Source organism: Pyrus communis, chromosome 1 (assembly GCF_041283825.1).
Source record: "Pyrus communis isolate YQ-2024b chromosome 1, ASM4128382v1, whole genome shotgun sequence".
NCBI classification, from domain to species: domain Eukaryota; kingdom Viridiplantae; phylum Streptophyta; class Magnoliopsida; order Rosales; family Rosaceae; genus Pyrus; species Pyrus communis.
Window position 1 is genome coordinate 18,295,464 of NC_142565.1, and position 13,564 is coordinate 18,309,027.

A 13,564-nucleotide genomic window follows, 5' to 3' on the forward strand; every position below is an offset into this window, starting at 1 on the left:
GGACGACTATTAATATTTACATTACTTATAATATCTATTTGGGTTAATAAATTAGTTTATTAATTATTTTGGTAATATATAATGTGGTTTGAGTTTTTTATTTGGATTAAAAAAAAAATTACATTAGTCATAAAGAAAACATAAATTTAAAAAAAATAAAATAAAAATAATATAACTTGCGTGATGAATATACTGTTTGTGACAACCCGTCCCTAAATTTACGTTGTTATTTATTTCAATCGAGAGAATTGACGAAAATGCCCCAAGAGGCAAGGACTTTGACTTGCTTGAACATCGTCTAGAGAAGTGTATGACTTATTCTTTAGCGTATTTGTGTAGTACTCGTTGGTACGAACGCATAGTTAAAAACCGTTTGCGAGTCCGGATTATAACGGTATAGTTTCAGACATTTGAAATTGGTTATTTATATTTTAGATTATAAATTGTTAAACTCCCACCTTGTGGGAAAGAAGCCAATCAGCTTCAAGGAGAGACAATAAGGACCAATCAAAACCGGCCAATTAAGAGAGGAGAGAGAAACTGTTTACCTTCCCTTTTAACCCGTGCACACCATGAACCCAGTTTCGATCCGGCCAATCTTCGCCATTTTTCATGCGATTCATCCACATCCACCACCTGCAACCTACTTAGCCACCCTCATTCTTCCATCTCCACCAAGAATCAAAGGTTTTTAAGGCCTAAACCGTGATGAACTCCACTGGAGCACTGGAGGTACTCAACGGTGATTCCTCCGATCTGGCAAGTTTCACCACCCACTAGCACCCTTAATCAACTCCCCTTGGATCCAGGAACAAGACCCAACCAGTTGTAGGGGCATTGGAACACCGAGGAAGGAGAATCGAAGCTCACCCATTCTAAGGTTTCCGACGAGTGCGGGCTGATTTGGAGCTCTTCCCGACCTAATTGGACTTGGTCACATGTATGAAAGTTGTTCCTCTCACTAAGATCTTCATTCTTGTAAAATTTGGTAATTTTTAGAAATAGTGGAATTTTCAGGCGAGCTTGGGCGGTCGGCCGCCATGTGCGGTGGCGCGTAGGCCAAGACCCCACTTGACCATCCTAGGTTAATTTTGAAGCTCTGATTCCATATTTGATGTTCATTTAGTGAAATTATGATGTTCTAATGTAGTTTCGTAGTTGACCACCTAGTTGGCAGACACAGGGTCCTTATATGAATTGACGATTCGACCGTTAGATCATCACCAAACCTTATTACATTATAGTACGTATTATTTGAGGACCATAGGAACTTACAGATTAGGAATCCGACTTACGAATCTTTTCGAATTACATTTGTAAGTTCGTGAAATAAAACGTCGGCCGCCACTTAATTTTAGCAATTGGCGAAGATCCGACTGTTGGACCGTCCCGAAACTTTAGGATGTCATTCTACAAGCTTGTTGAAGCTCTTGGGAAGTTACGGATTGGAAATCTGAGATGTGGATCTTTGGGATCAAGTTACGTAGGGTTGTGGACCCTACCATCGACCTTCGACTGACAATTCACTTTTGGTCGATGGGTTTCAAATCATTCTAGAACATCCTTAGGGATGTGTTTTAGGTAAGTTACGTGTTCTATCAATAAGAATTCTAAGACGTGATTTGATATTTGTTTTAGGCGACGATTGTTCGTGACACTTTGATATTCGTGCTAGGAAGTTATAGCACAGACTCCAGGTGAGTGGGACTTTTCCTTTTTATAATATATATATATATATATATATATATATATATGATTGGTAGTTTCCACAAATGCTTTTGAATTGATTTATGCATATCATGCCATGATTAAACATCGTTATTGGAAACGTTATGCATGTTTGAAATGTTAAAGCAATCATGGGACGCGCAGGTAAGCCCAAGTAAGGTTGTTGTTGATTGAATTGGTTGATTCATTATGACATGCTTACATATAGTTTGCTCATCATTCTTACACCCCAGCTGAGTGCTCAGCCCAGGCCAGGCTAGCCTTCACGTGTATGTTCACCTCCCAGCATTGCACGCTCGCCCTGGATCCAAGTAGGTGTTAGCCTGTCGTATAGACTGCAATAGGCATTTTCAACTCGTAGGTGACTGCGCATAGTGCAAGCTTCATGTGATCGTAGCACTAGAGCATTTATTATTACACCTAGCCTGTCATACAAATTCCACTAGGCAGTTCCGACTCATGTGTTAGCATAGACTGATGAGCAATAAGTGCAGTCGTACAGGTTACATTAGGTGACTCCGACTGACATGTTAGTATAGATTTTTGAGCATATGATCATATTTATATCGTTGTTAAGATATTCTGATGTGCTATACTTCTGGATTTACTGTTGGCAAGCATTTATTTCATACTTATACGTAGTATGATTTTCTAGAAACTATACGGGGGCGTTTGTTGCGCCAGACTATTTCGGACTGGATTAGCTTCAAGGACTAAGCTGGACTGGCTTAGACTAGACTAAATTGGACTAACTTAGTGAAGTGTTTGGTGCAGTATTGGACTAAGAAGCTGGATAATAACAAATTCTAATATTATATTATTTAATATATAAATTATTAATATTTATTATGATCTTATCTTTTTCTCCATCTTTTCCTACCTTTTCCTCCTCTCTCATTATCCCACCCTCTCCTTCTTTTTTTCCTCTTAGACCTCTCAATTCATGTCTCTTTCTCATTCCTGGTCAAACTCCTTATTGATTCCAGTCTCTATTGCTCTGTCCTCCCTCCCTCTTTAGCTATGCGTTGTTCCAACGGAACCTCACGACTCCAATTTTCCCGACGAGTTGCAGGTTTCCCGATGTGTTTTCCAGCCAACCCTCGTTAAATTGGATGAAGTTAGCATTACCAAAAAATTCATCACATCCCTGGATCGAGATCTTAGCTTTGAATGCTCGAATCTGTCATGGATTTGAAGAAGCCCAAACAGGCCGAGACTTCCAGGCCATTTTCCGGCCACATTTGACCACATTTTGGCCTCGATTTAGGTAAAATCGTAAGCTTGTCACTCCCAGCTTCAATTTGGTATATTTTATATGAAAGTTGGTTGTGAAATGGATCTGAAAGAGAGTCGAAAAGTTAATGATTGATCTAGGTGACCGGAGATGACGAGGAGTCTGTCGGGAGTGGTCGTTGAGCATGATGAGGACGAGAAAGAGAGGATAGTCTTAGCTAGTTCCATGGTTATTGGGGGGTCTTGCTAAGACCTCTTAGTGAAGGGTTTTGTCCATGCTAGTCCCCTTTAGTCTCATTAATGTTAGTCCCAGCATGGAACAAACACAATATTGGACTAATAACTAGTCCAGTCCAATCCAACTTAGTGAGGGCAAACAAACGCCCCCGTACAGGTTTTACAGCGAGGGGTTATAACGCTTTCAAAAGGTTTTTATCAAAACTTTATTTTCAGGCCTAATCACCCTTGTTTTTTGCCCCTCCATGTTTTAGTAGCTGAGCTTTCATATCGATGAGGATTATTGGAAATTCTTGGTGTAGACGATTACCATCAATGGTATAATTCTTACCCTATTTTACTGTACTGTGCTTATGCTCTGTCATCACGTGTGAAATGGGTTCATTCCTGCTCATCGTGCACTCTTGTATTTAGGCACTTTTAGATTTAAATTTATTCACATTTTCCACATCACTACACTTTATGGCTTCGTCACCTTCCAAGTGTCACCCAACACAACTCAATTCGGAGTCCTAGTGGACATCCCGGGTCGGGGTGTGTCAATTTGGTATTAGAGCATAAGTTTGGGCAATACTGCATTCATCACACGCGTGATGTAAGCATTTTGGTTCTTGAGCCTAATTTTCGAATCTTGTCACCTCGTCGAATACGAAAAATGTGTTAGCTTTTCTAAGTCTTGCGTGACTTAGACGACTAGTGGACATACTGGAACATCGTTTTGGTGACCACATCCAGACTAAACAAAGAACCTTCATGCCAAGGAAAGATGTGGATTTGAGACATGCCCTGAAGTAGGGTTACTATATCGATAGTTGTGCATCACAGGAATTTTGGTCACTAACTCCACTACCATCTAGTCATATCACCAAACCTTCTGAGATAGGAATCGAGGAAAAGTTTTGATTCCTTGGCAGTACTTGTTAGTATATCACATATTCTATTTCCTACGAAGCTCTACTTCCCGTCAAAATTTCTAGAAATTTCTCGAACAACAATGTGGTGCTAGAGTGGTAGCACTCGACAGAAGAACATCTGGGGGGACAATCAGTATTGATCCCTAATAGCACTAATTTTCCCAAGCACACTAGTTATAACCTTGGATCTTTGGGAGGAAGATTCTTTTTTGTTAAGTCCCATTTCGAAATAGATTAGTAGTAAGTTCTTTTATGACCTTAGAACACTTCAACCAACATTAGTTTCTAGATTTACTTTCCATGTTATATTCATCTATTCGATGGGTATAGGCACACGAGTTTAAATTGTTATACCTTCGCGTAGTAGAAAACCGAGAAGCAGTAAGTAGTTCCCTTTGAACCATTGAAACCACTTCTTAATACCAGTTCTTTACCAATCTTCTGAAACCATCCACTCGAGGGGGCTCTAGTCTGTAATCAGCCTATGGTGGCGCTACTAATTGACGACACTATCCGATATCCAGGAATTGTCAACCAGTATTCAGGTGGTATGATTTCTGATACCGGACACATGCTAGTATCTGGGAGTGTTACCTTTATGCCAGATTACTAGTTCATGGTTTCAAGGTAACGAACAACATCAAAATATCATAAATACGTTAATTAGCGGTAGGACTGATAGACTGACAAATAGTTACTATCTGAGCCGAAGAAATCAAAATCATGGAAACTTAGGAGCAAGCTTTGTAGGAGGACAACAGACTTACCGTTGTGTTAATCGTATCACCTTTCTAGGTAACCAAAACCTCTTCAACCAATCACTTTACTAGTCACCTCCATCGACAAACATTAGAAGTGCAGCACTGGTCAAGTTTTCGTTGTCAGAGTGAAATAAGTTCTAGGAAAGGTACAGAGACCTAGTAGCACGTGTCGTAGAGAAGGAAGTAGAATGATACATTTTGAGGACGCATATTTTGGCGTCACTTCTCAAAATTTTGCCTGGGATACCACTGATGCGAAAAGTAGATTACACTATTGATCCACTTTCTCGTACTACACCAGTTGTCTTACATCATTTGAACGGCTCATTCGATTTCGAGGAAACTTAGTTGCAAGAGTTTGCCGACTACAATTCTACCCAACCAGGGACCAAATACTTTACCTTGGGAACCTCAAACCTGTCTGTGAAGGCGAATGACGGAGTCATAGGATTGTACCTAGACTTTAGCAACTTAGTCGGGTGACGATTAAAACCGTTAACTCGTACTTCAAATTAATGGTCTCTCCGACCAACTTCTAGATCCCGAGTTTTCTTCCATAGCCTAACGCATTCATAGTGGTCTTATCAATGACTTTCTCACCTATTCCGACATCGAGATCAAATTCTGTAAACACTGGTAGTCAGCTTTGTACCAAAGTCCCTAACCGTTAACTTTGATTAAATTGGTACTTTTCTTGGGAGATGTGATCTCAGTAAACGAGATTCTTTTCTTCTTTGGTTTTTTTTTCTTCCAAAAGCGTTTAGTGGAAGAAGGTTGAAATTCTCACAAAGTGCTGTGAAGTTTGAAATATCTTCAATCTTGTCGATTTATCGACAATTGGTTAGCGATTTTTCAGTTTTAATGTTTTCCTCACTTATCGGTCGAGGAGAGCTAGTTTAGTTTGGGATGTTGATTGTGAATCAAGTTTCTGACAACTGAATCTTTGTCTCATCTCACCTTTGTTTTACACCTTTCGATGACATTGATGATTTTGGAAATCCATGATGATGTGTTATTTGGATGTTCTGACTGTGCAGAGGCAAAATGACGGAGTATCGCTTATGCTTTCCAAAGGTTAGAACCGTTCGAAATAAATCATCATACACATGACCTAGAGTCAATAGTTATCCTCCTCATTCGAGAACTGGATGACATTTCCCTGTGAAGAAACATGTCCAAACACCAACCTCATAAACTCCTTAAATACACTTTCTCTTGGGAAAAGCTTTTTTTCTTTTGCAGTGACGATGGAAGAACTAAACCAACGTCTACGATTACACTATCGTGTATTACGCTGGTCGTGCTAATGTAATTACTGTTATTGCAGCAAAAGACATTATCTACCCTTGAAGTACTTTCAGCTTGTCTTATTCCATTTTGGTTGAAATTCACGAGTAATGATTTGGTGTTACCTACAAATCATCAAGAAATTATCCGAGTAGTTATAATCACTTTTCGTGCTTGAACGGAGATGGGGAAATATCACCATAAGCTCCCTATACGAACTATCGTGTACATGTGGAGTCGTGATGATGTTTCGTTGCTTATTGACTAACTTGACAAGTCAACTTACTTTTCGTTGGTCCAGAGGGACCACATCGAGTCACTTAGTAGGATTTCTCATTTCTAAATTTTTCAGATTTCCGGGCGCTTCGATAGGTGTCTATTATGGCGGTGATTCCATATTCATCTTCTTGTGCTGGAATTACTCTGTTGAGTGAACCTTACCGTTGGTGATTGAATATTCTGTAAACTACCTTTGTAGTGTGAGGTCATACAATCAACCTAGATATCTTGAACTCTAGATTTGTTGGACTTGTTTTGACCCTTAGATTCTTGATTATTTTTTAGCCTTCTCGATGCAGTTTTTCGCTAAATTCGAGAGGGAATTCAATATAAAGCTGCTCGCTAAGACATCGTGAACTACATTGTTTGACTACTTGGTGTGCATATCATGATTGCATCTCTCTGTGACATGCTTGTTATTTCCAAGTCTTGGGAAGCCTTTTTGAAGGCTATGAGCACAAAGTTGTTTTCAGGTACCACAAACGAATTATCCGGACTTTCGTGGACATGTTGTGTTTATCCGTTCTACAGTTTAGCATGATTATAGTAGATAATCTTACTTACCTGTGTTAGAGTTATGTATAGCTGCGGTTACATTTCAGTTTTTGGGCATGTTACTGTTTGAGCCATGGTATAGAGATTCTACGCATAATACATGTTTGACAGATGAGTATTGCGAACAAGTATTTTAATGATCGAGTTTACGATGTAAGAAATTGTGTAATGTTGATGACATTGCCTGAGAGGGTAGTGCGTGAGCACGATCGAGGTTTTGTTCAGACGATGTGTGTGTATTCCCAACGAAGGGCATGATGGTCATATTGCACCCTCGGAAATTTGTTACTTACTTATCGGAACAACAGTGAGTTGTTGGTATTGCGGGTTGTAGGCCGTAATATTGAGAACTCAATTGTTGAGCTCGTTAAGCAAGTGGACATCTAGGTCCGTCTACGTTAGTATTTTTATACGTTTAGTTATTTATTTATTGTTCGGATTTAACTCAATGATTTTACGCATTCACCTTCGGAGTACGTGACGCATCAAGTGCGTAGGTGAAAAATACTTTATGTTTAGTTTTAATTTCAGCATAATTACTTTAACTTTAAGTTATTATATATATGTATTTTGACGGGATGTTATTGTACATATATAAATACTTCCGACTTATTCTTTTTATAAGAAGTATTATATTTTAGTATTGTACTAAAAGAGAAGGAAAGTATGAGTTTGGGGGCATGAAAGGAGAACCACTGCACTCCGATCGCGACGGAATGGCATTCTCTTTTGTGCAACCGCTCTAACTTTTGTGAAAACTGATACGGCCATCGCGGTCGGTATCCACCTCGTTCATCATGTCGAACAACTCCTGAACCGTGAGTGGGTTGGCCAGCTTGGCCATCGAGTGGGCCAGTTCCACCGGGATGATGTACCCATTGCTGTCCTTGTCGAACAGGCTGAACATGTCCCTCCGCTGATCCTTGCTGTACGAACATGGGCAGCTGGCGTCGGCTTGTAAGAGTGTTGATGTCTGGCCTCATCAGTGCCACGAACTCTGAGTACTCGACCAATACGTTGTGGTTGGTATCTGACTTTCGAGTCAGAGCCTGCAGCTGCTGATTGCTCGGCTTCAGCCCAAACGACACAGCAGTAAGCCGAACTTCGACTCGGCCAAGCTGCTGTTTTTGTTGCTGTCAAACGATCGGAAGATCTGGCGCAGCTGTGCCATCTGCTCATCCTCCATATTCGCCGCCGCCACAAATTTATATTGTTTGCTTCTAGTGCTACTACTAGTACTACTCATGATCGTGCATGAGTAGGTTATTGCGATGTGAGTAAATTGGGGTGAAGATATATAATGCATAAGTTAACGTTTTGATGTATATTTCATGAATAAAACAGTTACAAGATGCAGCATATATGGAAGAAGAAATAAGAAGAAGAGAGGAGGGAAGATGGCAGCTAATGCCAACATCATGATGACCTGCAATCCCTCTAAACTTAATCTATTATCCAGCTTTGGCTTTTACAGCAAGAAGAGCCGAAAGCAATGGATGAAAACAGTAGGTGAGAGGGAGGACCGAAGGTAACAGCTAGGCAATGACACAAGCTGAGCTGTTTCTCCATCACCACTAGACACCACTTGTTATTCTTCTAATATTTAACCCTACTTTTAATAATGACATCCAATACTCCCTCTCAAGCTGGATCCAGTAGGTTGATGGATCCAAGCTTGGAGAGGAGTCTTTGAAACTGATGAGAAGCCAGAGGTTTGGTGAATATATCAGCCAACTGATCGAAGCTTTATACATAATGTGTCTGAATCACCTGCGACTGTACTTGTTCACGGACATAGTGACAGTCGACTTCAATATGCTTCGTCTTCTCGTGAAAGACGGGGTTTGATGCTATGTGCATGGCAGCTTGGTTGTCACAAAATAAGGTCATTGGTTGAGCTGTGAACACACCTAAGTCACATAAAAGTCCTTTTAGCCATATCAGCTCACACGTGGTTGAGGCCATTGCACGATATTCAGCTTCGGCACTTGATCTTGCGATGACAGTTTGTTTCTTGCTCTTCCACGTGACCAGGTTTCCACCAACAAAGGTACAATAACCAGTGGTGGACTTGCGATCGATTGCGTTTCCTGCCCAATCAGCATCACAGTACCCCATGATTTGAGTGTTGTCATTCTTTGCCATGAGGATGCCATGACCAATAGACCCTTTTAAGTAACGTAAGATTCTTTTGACAAGGTTCAGATGCTCGATGGTGGGAGAGTGCATGAACTGACTGGCAATACTTACTGAATGTGAGATGTCTGGTCTGGTGATCGTTAGGTAGATCAACTTGCCGACAAGCCTCTGATATAAGCTGATATCCGAGAGTGGCGTGCCTCCCAAGTCAAGCTTGAGCTTACTATCAAGAGGGGTAAGTGCAGGCTTGGCATCACTCATATTGGCATCTTTAAGTAGGTCCATGACGTGTTGGAAATATGCCCTGAAAGTCAATCTTTGGAAGAAACCTTTCAGGACAATGTAATGATGTATATATGACTCTTATACATCGGAAGGCAAAGATACTAATTAGGACTATCTCAATGAACGAAATATGTCCTAAATAATGACTCCATGGACAATGGATTGATGGAAGAAGTAATCTAATGATGATTAGACTACAGAGACCTTCTTCTTATAACCATTATGTCCAAAAAGGTTCCTGGTCATAGGATTGTCGGAGGGATACTGACAATGCATAGACCGGTACATACTATGTCTATTCGTGTAGTGACACTAAGACAAGTATGTAGGTGCTCATTAAGGGAATGAGCTCACTGAACACAATCGAACGAGAGTACTTGCATGGAGGTCTACTCACATGTCAAGCAAGTAACTCTGAAGGTTGGAATAATGTAAGTAATCCTTTGACCTGAGACATCATAGATGTCTAATGGTTAGGTCCTTGATCTTTGATCATGTCAAACGACATTCCATTGGAGTGTCCACGGCATTGTTGGGGTTAAGGTATCTAAACATGTAGGCATGTGAATGATCAACAAGGAATCTCTGATCCTCGTTATGAGAGGAAGAACACTCTGAGATATGATTCGGGAATCTTCGGCCGAAGTCTCGAGCGTAATAAAGGAAAACGTTCCTATGGGACTCAATTGAATCATGTAAGAAAGCATAATCACATTAGGAGTTTGACATAGTATATCCATACCCTAGTGATGTGATTGAGAGTATTGTTTTAGAGAAGGATCGAATTACATTGTAATTCCAACTGAATAGGTTCTCCGAATGAACTTCTACATTAGCTTGGGTAGCCATGATATATGTTTAGAAGTCACTCATGGCTTGTGAGTTCTTCTAGATGATTAAATGTAGTCATCAAAGAAGAAGGTGAATTAAAAGTAAGTTTTAATTCACTAAGTGGATGGATTAAATATAATCAATTGGATTGGTGCCAATCACCTCACTGCCTTGCTAATTAGAACCTAAAAGATTGTTCACCAGTACACTCTTGTAGTGAGTAACTAATTGATGATGGAAATAATTAATTGGATTAATTAAGTGTTGTGATTAATTTAGAAAGTCTAAAGAAATCATAAAAGCGATAAAAGATCGTTTTGGGCTTAAAGAAATGTTCGGGTTTAATTGGGCCCATTGGGCCTAAACCCATTGGGCTTTTATTCAAGTATTGGATGACTTGAAATAATAAAAGCCCAAGGCCCAAACAACACTAAGAAGGCCGGCCAAAGAGAGGGAGAGAGAAGGTCAATTGTTGACTTGTTTCTTTATGTTATAAAAGGAACTTTATAATGAAAGTTTCATAAGGGTTTTTTGTGTGTTCAAAACAACAAAAAGAGAAAAGAAAATAACTCTCTCTAACACTCAAAGGGCCGGCCACCATAGGGGGATTTTAGCTAATCATTTTATCACCCTTTTGGTTATTCCTTCATCCTTCTCACTACACTAGTGGGTGAGGATCTTTAGAGGTTTTCAATTTTGAAAACTTGAAGAGGACCTAGGAGCACTCATTCTCAACAAAGTGGAGGAGGCAAGGAGGGAGGCTAGGCTCAAGGAGTTCAAGGAGCAAAGAGCTTGGAGGTGGTCCATCCTTGGTCTAAGATCTAGATCAAGAGGTATAAAACTACTCCTAAACTTTGTTCTTCAATAAATTGTTTTTGATGCATCATAAATAAACCTATGAATCTTGAAGGGGATTTTCATGACTAGAGATTTGATATTAATTGATGACATGCTTCCGTTGTTTTCGTATATAAATTTTGAATTGTATATGCATGCTAGTCAATAGAAATCCCACATAAATCTCATATTTTCCCTTCATGACGTACTTTCGTTGATTAAGAAATAGTCCCTTGTAAGAAGATGCCATGTCGATTCCAAGAAAATACTTCAACACCCCAAGATCTTTAACCGCAAATTATTGTTGAAGTGACTGTTTAAGTGTGGTGATTTCAGCAGCATTATCACCTGTAATTATTAAGTCATCCACATATATCAACACAACTAATTTGCTTGCAGCTCTTGTGCGAACAAATAATGATGAATCTGCATTACTCGTTTTGAAACCAATGCTATGAAGAACTGTACTTAGTTTTGCATACCAAGCACGTGGTGATTGCTTCAGTCCATAAATTGACTTATGTAACTTACACACCAAATTAGGCTCTTGGCTTTGAGGGTGTCCTGGTGGCAATCTCATATAGACTTCTTCTTCAAGATCACCATGTAGAAAGGCGTTCTTCACGTCCATTTGATACATAGACCAACCTTTATTGACGGCAACAGACAATAGAACCCTTACTGAGTTCATTTTTGCAACAGGAGCAAATGTTTCTTTGTAATCCACCTCAAATGTTTGAGTGAATCCTCGAGCCACCAGCCTAGCTTTATGCCTCTCAATCGAACCATCAGAATTAAACTTGATCTTATAGATCCACTTACAGCCCACTGCCTTTTTTCCTTGTGGAAGTTTGGTGATGCTCCAGGTTTTGTGTTGGTCTAGTGCTTTGAGTTCATCTCTCATTGCTTCTTTCCACACAACTTGATTATTAGCCTCATAAAAGTTTTGAGGCTCACTGTGACTTGAAATGTTGTTAAGAAAGGCAGCATGAGATGGAGTTACCTTTTGATACGACACGCAATTTGAAATTGGATGCCTTGGTTTATATGTGACAAAATCTTGAAACCTTGTGGGAGGTTCTCTATCACGCCGAGGATTGCGTCGAGGTACTGGGAGGTTTGTCTCATCCTCGTTCAAATTGTCATCCACACCTTGAGGATTTTCTATGTTGCCGTTGTCATCATCATGCACAGAATTATCAGGATGAGTACCTTCATTATTGACTTCAATGGGAGGTGTAGAAGTACAGATTCTTGGTAGAGGAATTAGGTCTAAGATGCACTCCCCCTGACTTGTGGCTTCATGTGATTTGCTGAAAAAAAAGGTTAGCTTCATGGAATCGTACATCTTTAGATACAATTATTTTTCTTAGTTGAGGATCATAGCACTTATATCCTTTTTGTGTTGATGAATAACCAAGAAAAATACATTTGAGAGCTCTAGGGTCCAACTTATCTCGATGGTGTGACTGTATATGAACAAAACAGACACAGCCAAAGACTCTAAGATGTGAAAGGTCGATTTTTCTTCCTTTCATGACTTCAAGTGGAGATTTAAACCCCAAGACTCGGCTAGGAAGTCTATTGATGATGTACACAGCCGCCATGATTCATTGTGACCAAAATCTCTTTGGTACGTTCATTTGTAACATTAATGCTCTCGTTTTTTCCAGAATGTCACGATTTTTCCTTTCAGCTACACCATTTTGTTGAGGTGTGCCGACACAACTTGTTTGATGCATGATACCACGCTTGCTCAAATATAATGACATGATATGGGACATATATTCGGTGCCATTGTCAGATCTTAAGGTTTGAATTTGAGAGGAAAAATGGTTCTTAACAAGATTGTGAAAATCCTTAAAAACTTCAATCACTTTACTCTTAGACTTTAAAAGGTACAACCATGTGGCTCTAGAGAAATCATCGACAAAAGTTACATAATACTTATAACCATCAAAAGATTCAAACGTTGGTCCCCATACATCTGAGTGAACTAGTTCGAAAACTTTACTAGTCCTAGATAAGGATGAGGTAAAAGACAATCTGGTGGCTTTAGACAAATGACATGTTTCACACGAAATTAAATCATTCCCTAAGTTTGGAAACAAGGAAGACAAAACAGGTTGGGAAGGATGAGCTAAACGTTGATGCCACAATTGACTATCTTGGGATGGATTGGACTTGGCTTGAAATCCTCTGGGACTGCTTTTTGATATGTAATAGAGGCCATCTAGGTAAAACCCTTCACCAATCGTCTTCTTGGTGAGGCAATCCTGAAAAATGACATTGTGAGGAGAGAAAATGGCCAAACAATTTAAGGTATTGGTGATTTTTCCCACAGATAGAAGTTGAAATGGAAAAGAAGGAACAAATAAGGCGACTGACTCAATTTTGTCCGATATTAAGTTTATATTTCCCTTCCCTAAAACCTTAGAACTCTCACCATTGGCAGTTGAGACTTGAGACGGTTTTGAA

At 39.7% G+C, this 13,564-nt stretch overlaps 1 pseudogene; it reads right to left on the bottom strand.

Annotated features, from left to right (window-relative positions):
* Window positions 1-7,736: 7,736 nt before the first annotated feature.
* On the bottom strand, window positions 7,737-8,240 carry LOC148699305 (putative calcium-binding protein CML18; annotated as a pseudogene).
* Between the last annotated feature and the right edge of the window lie 5,324 nt (window positions 8,241-13,564).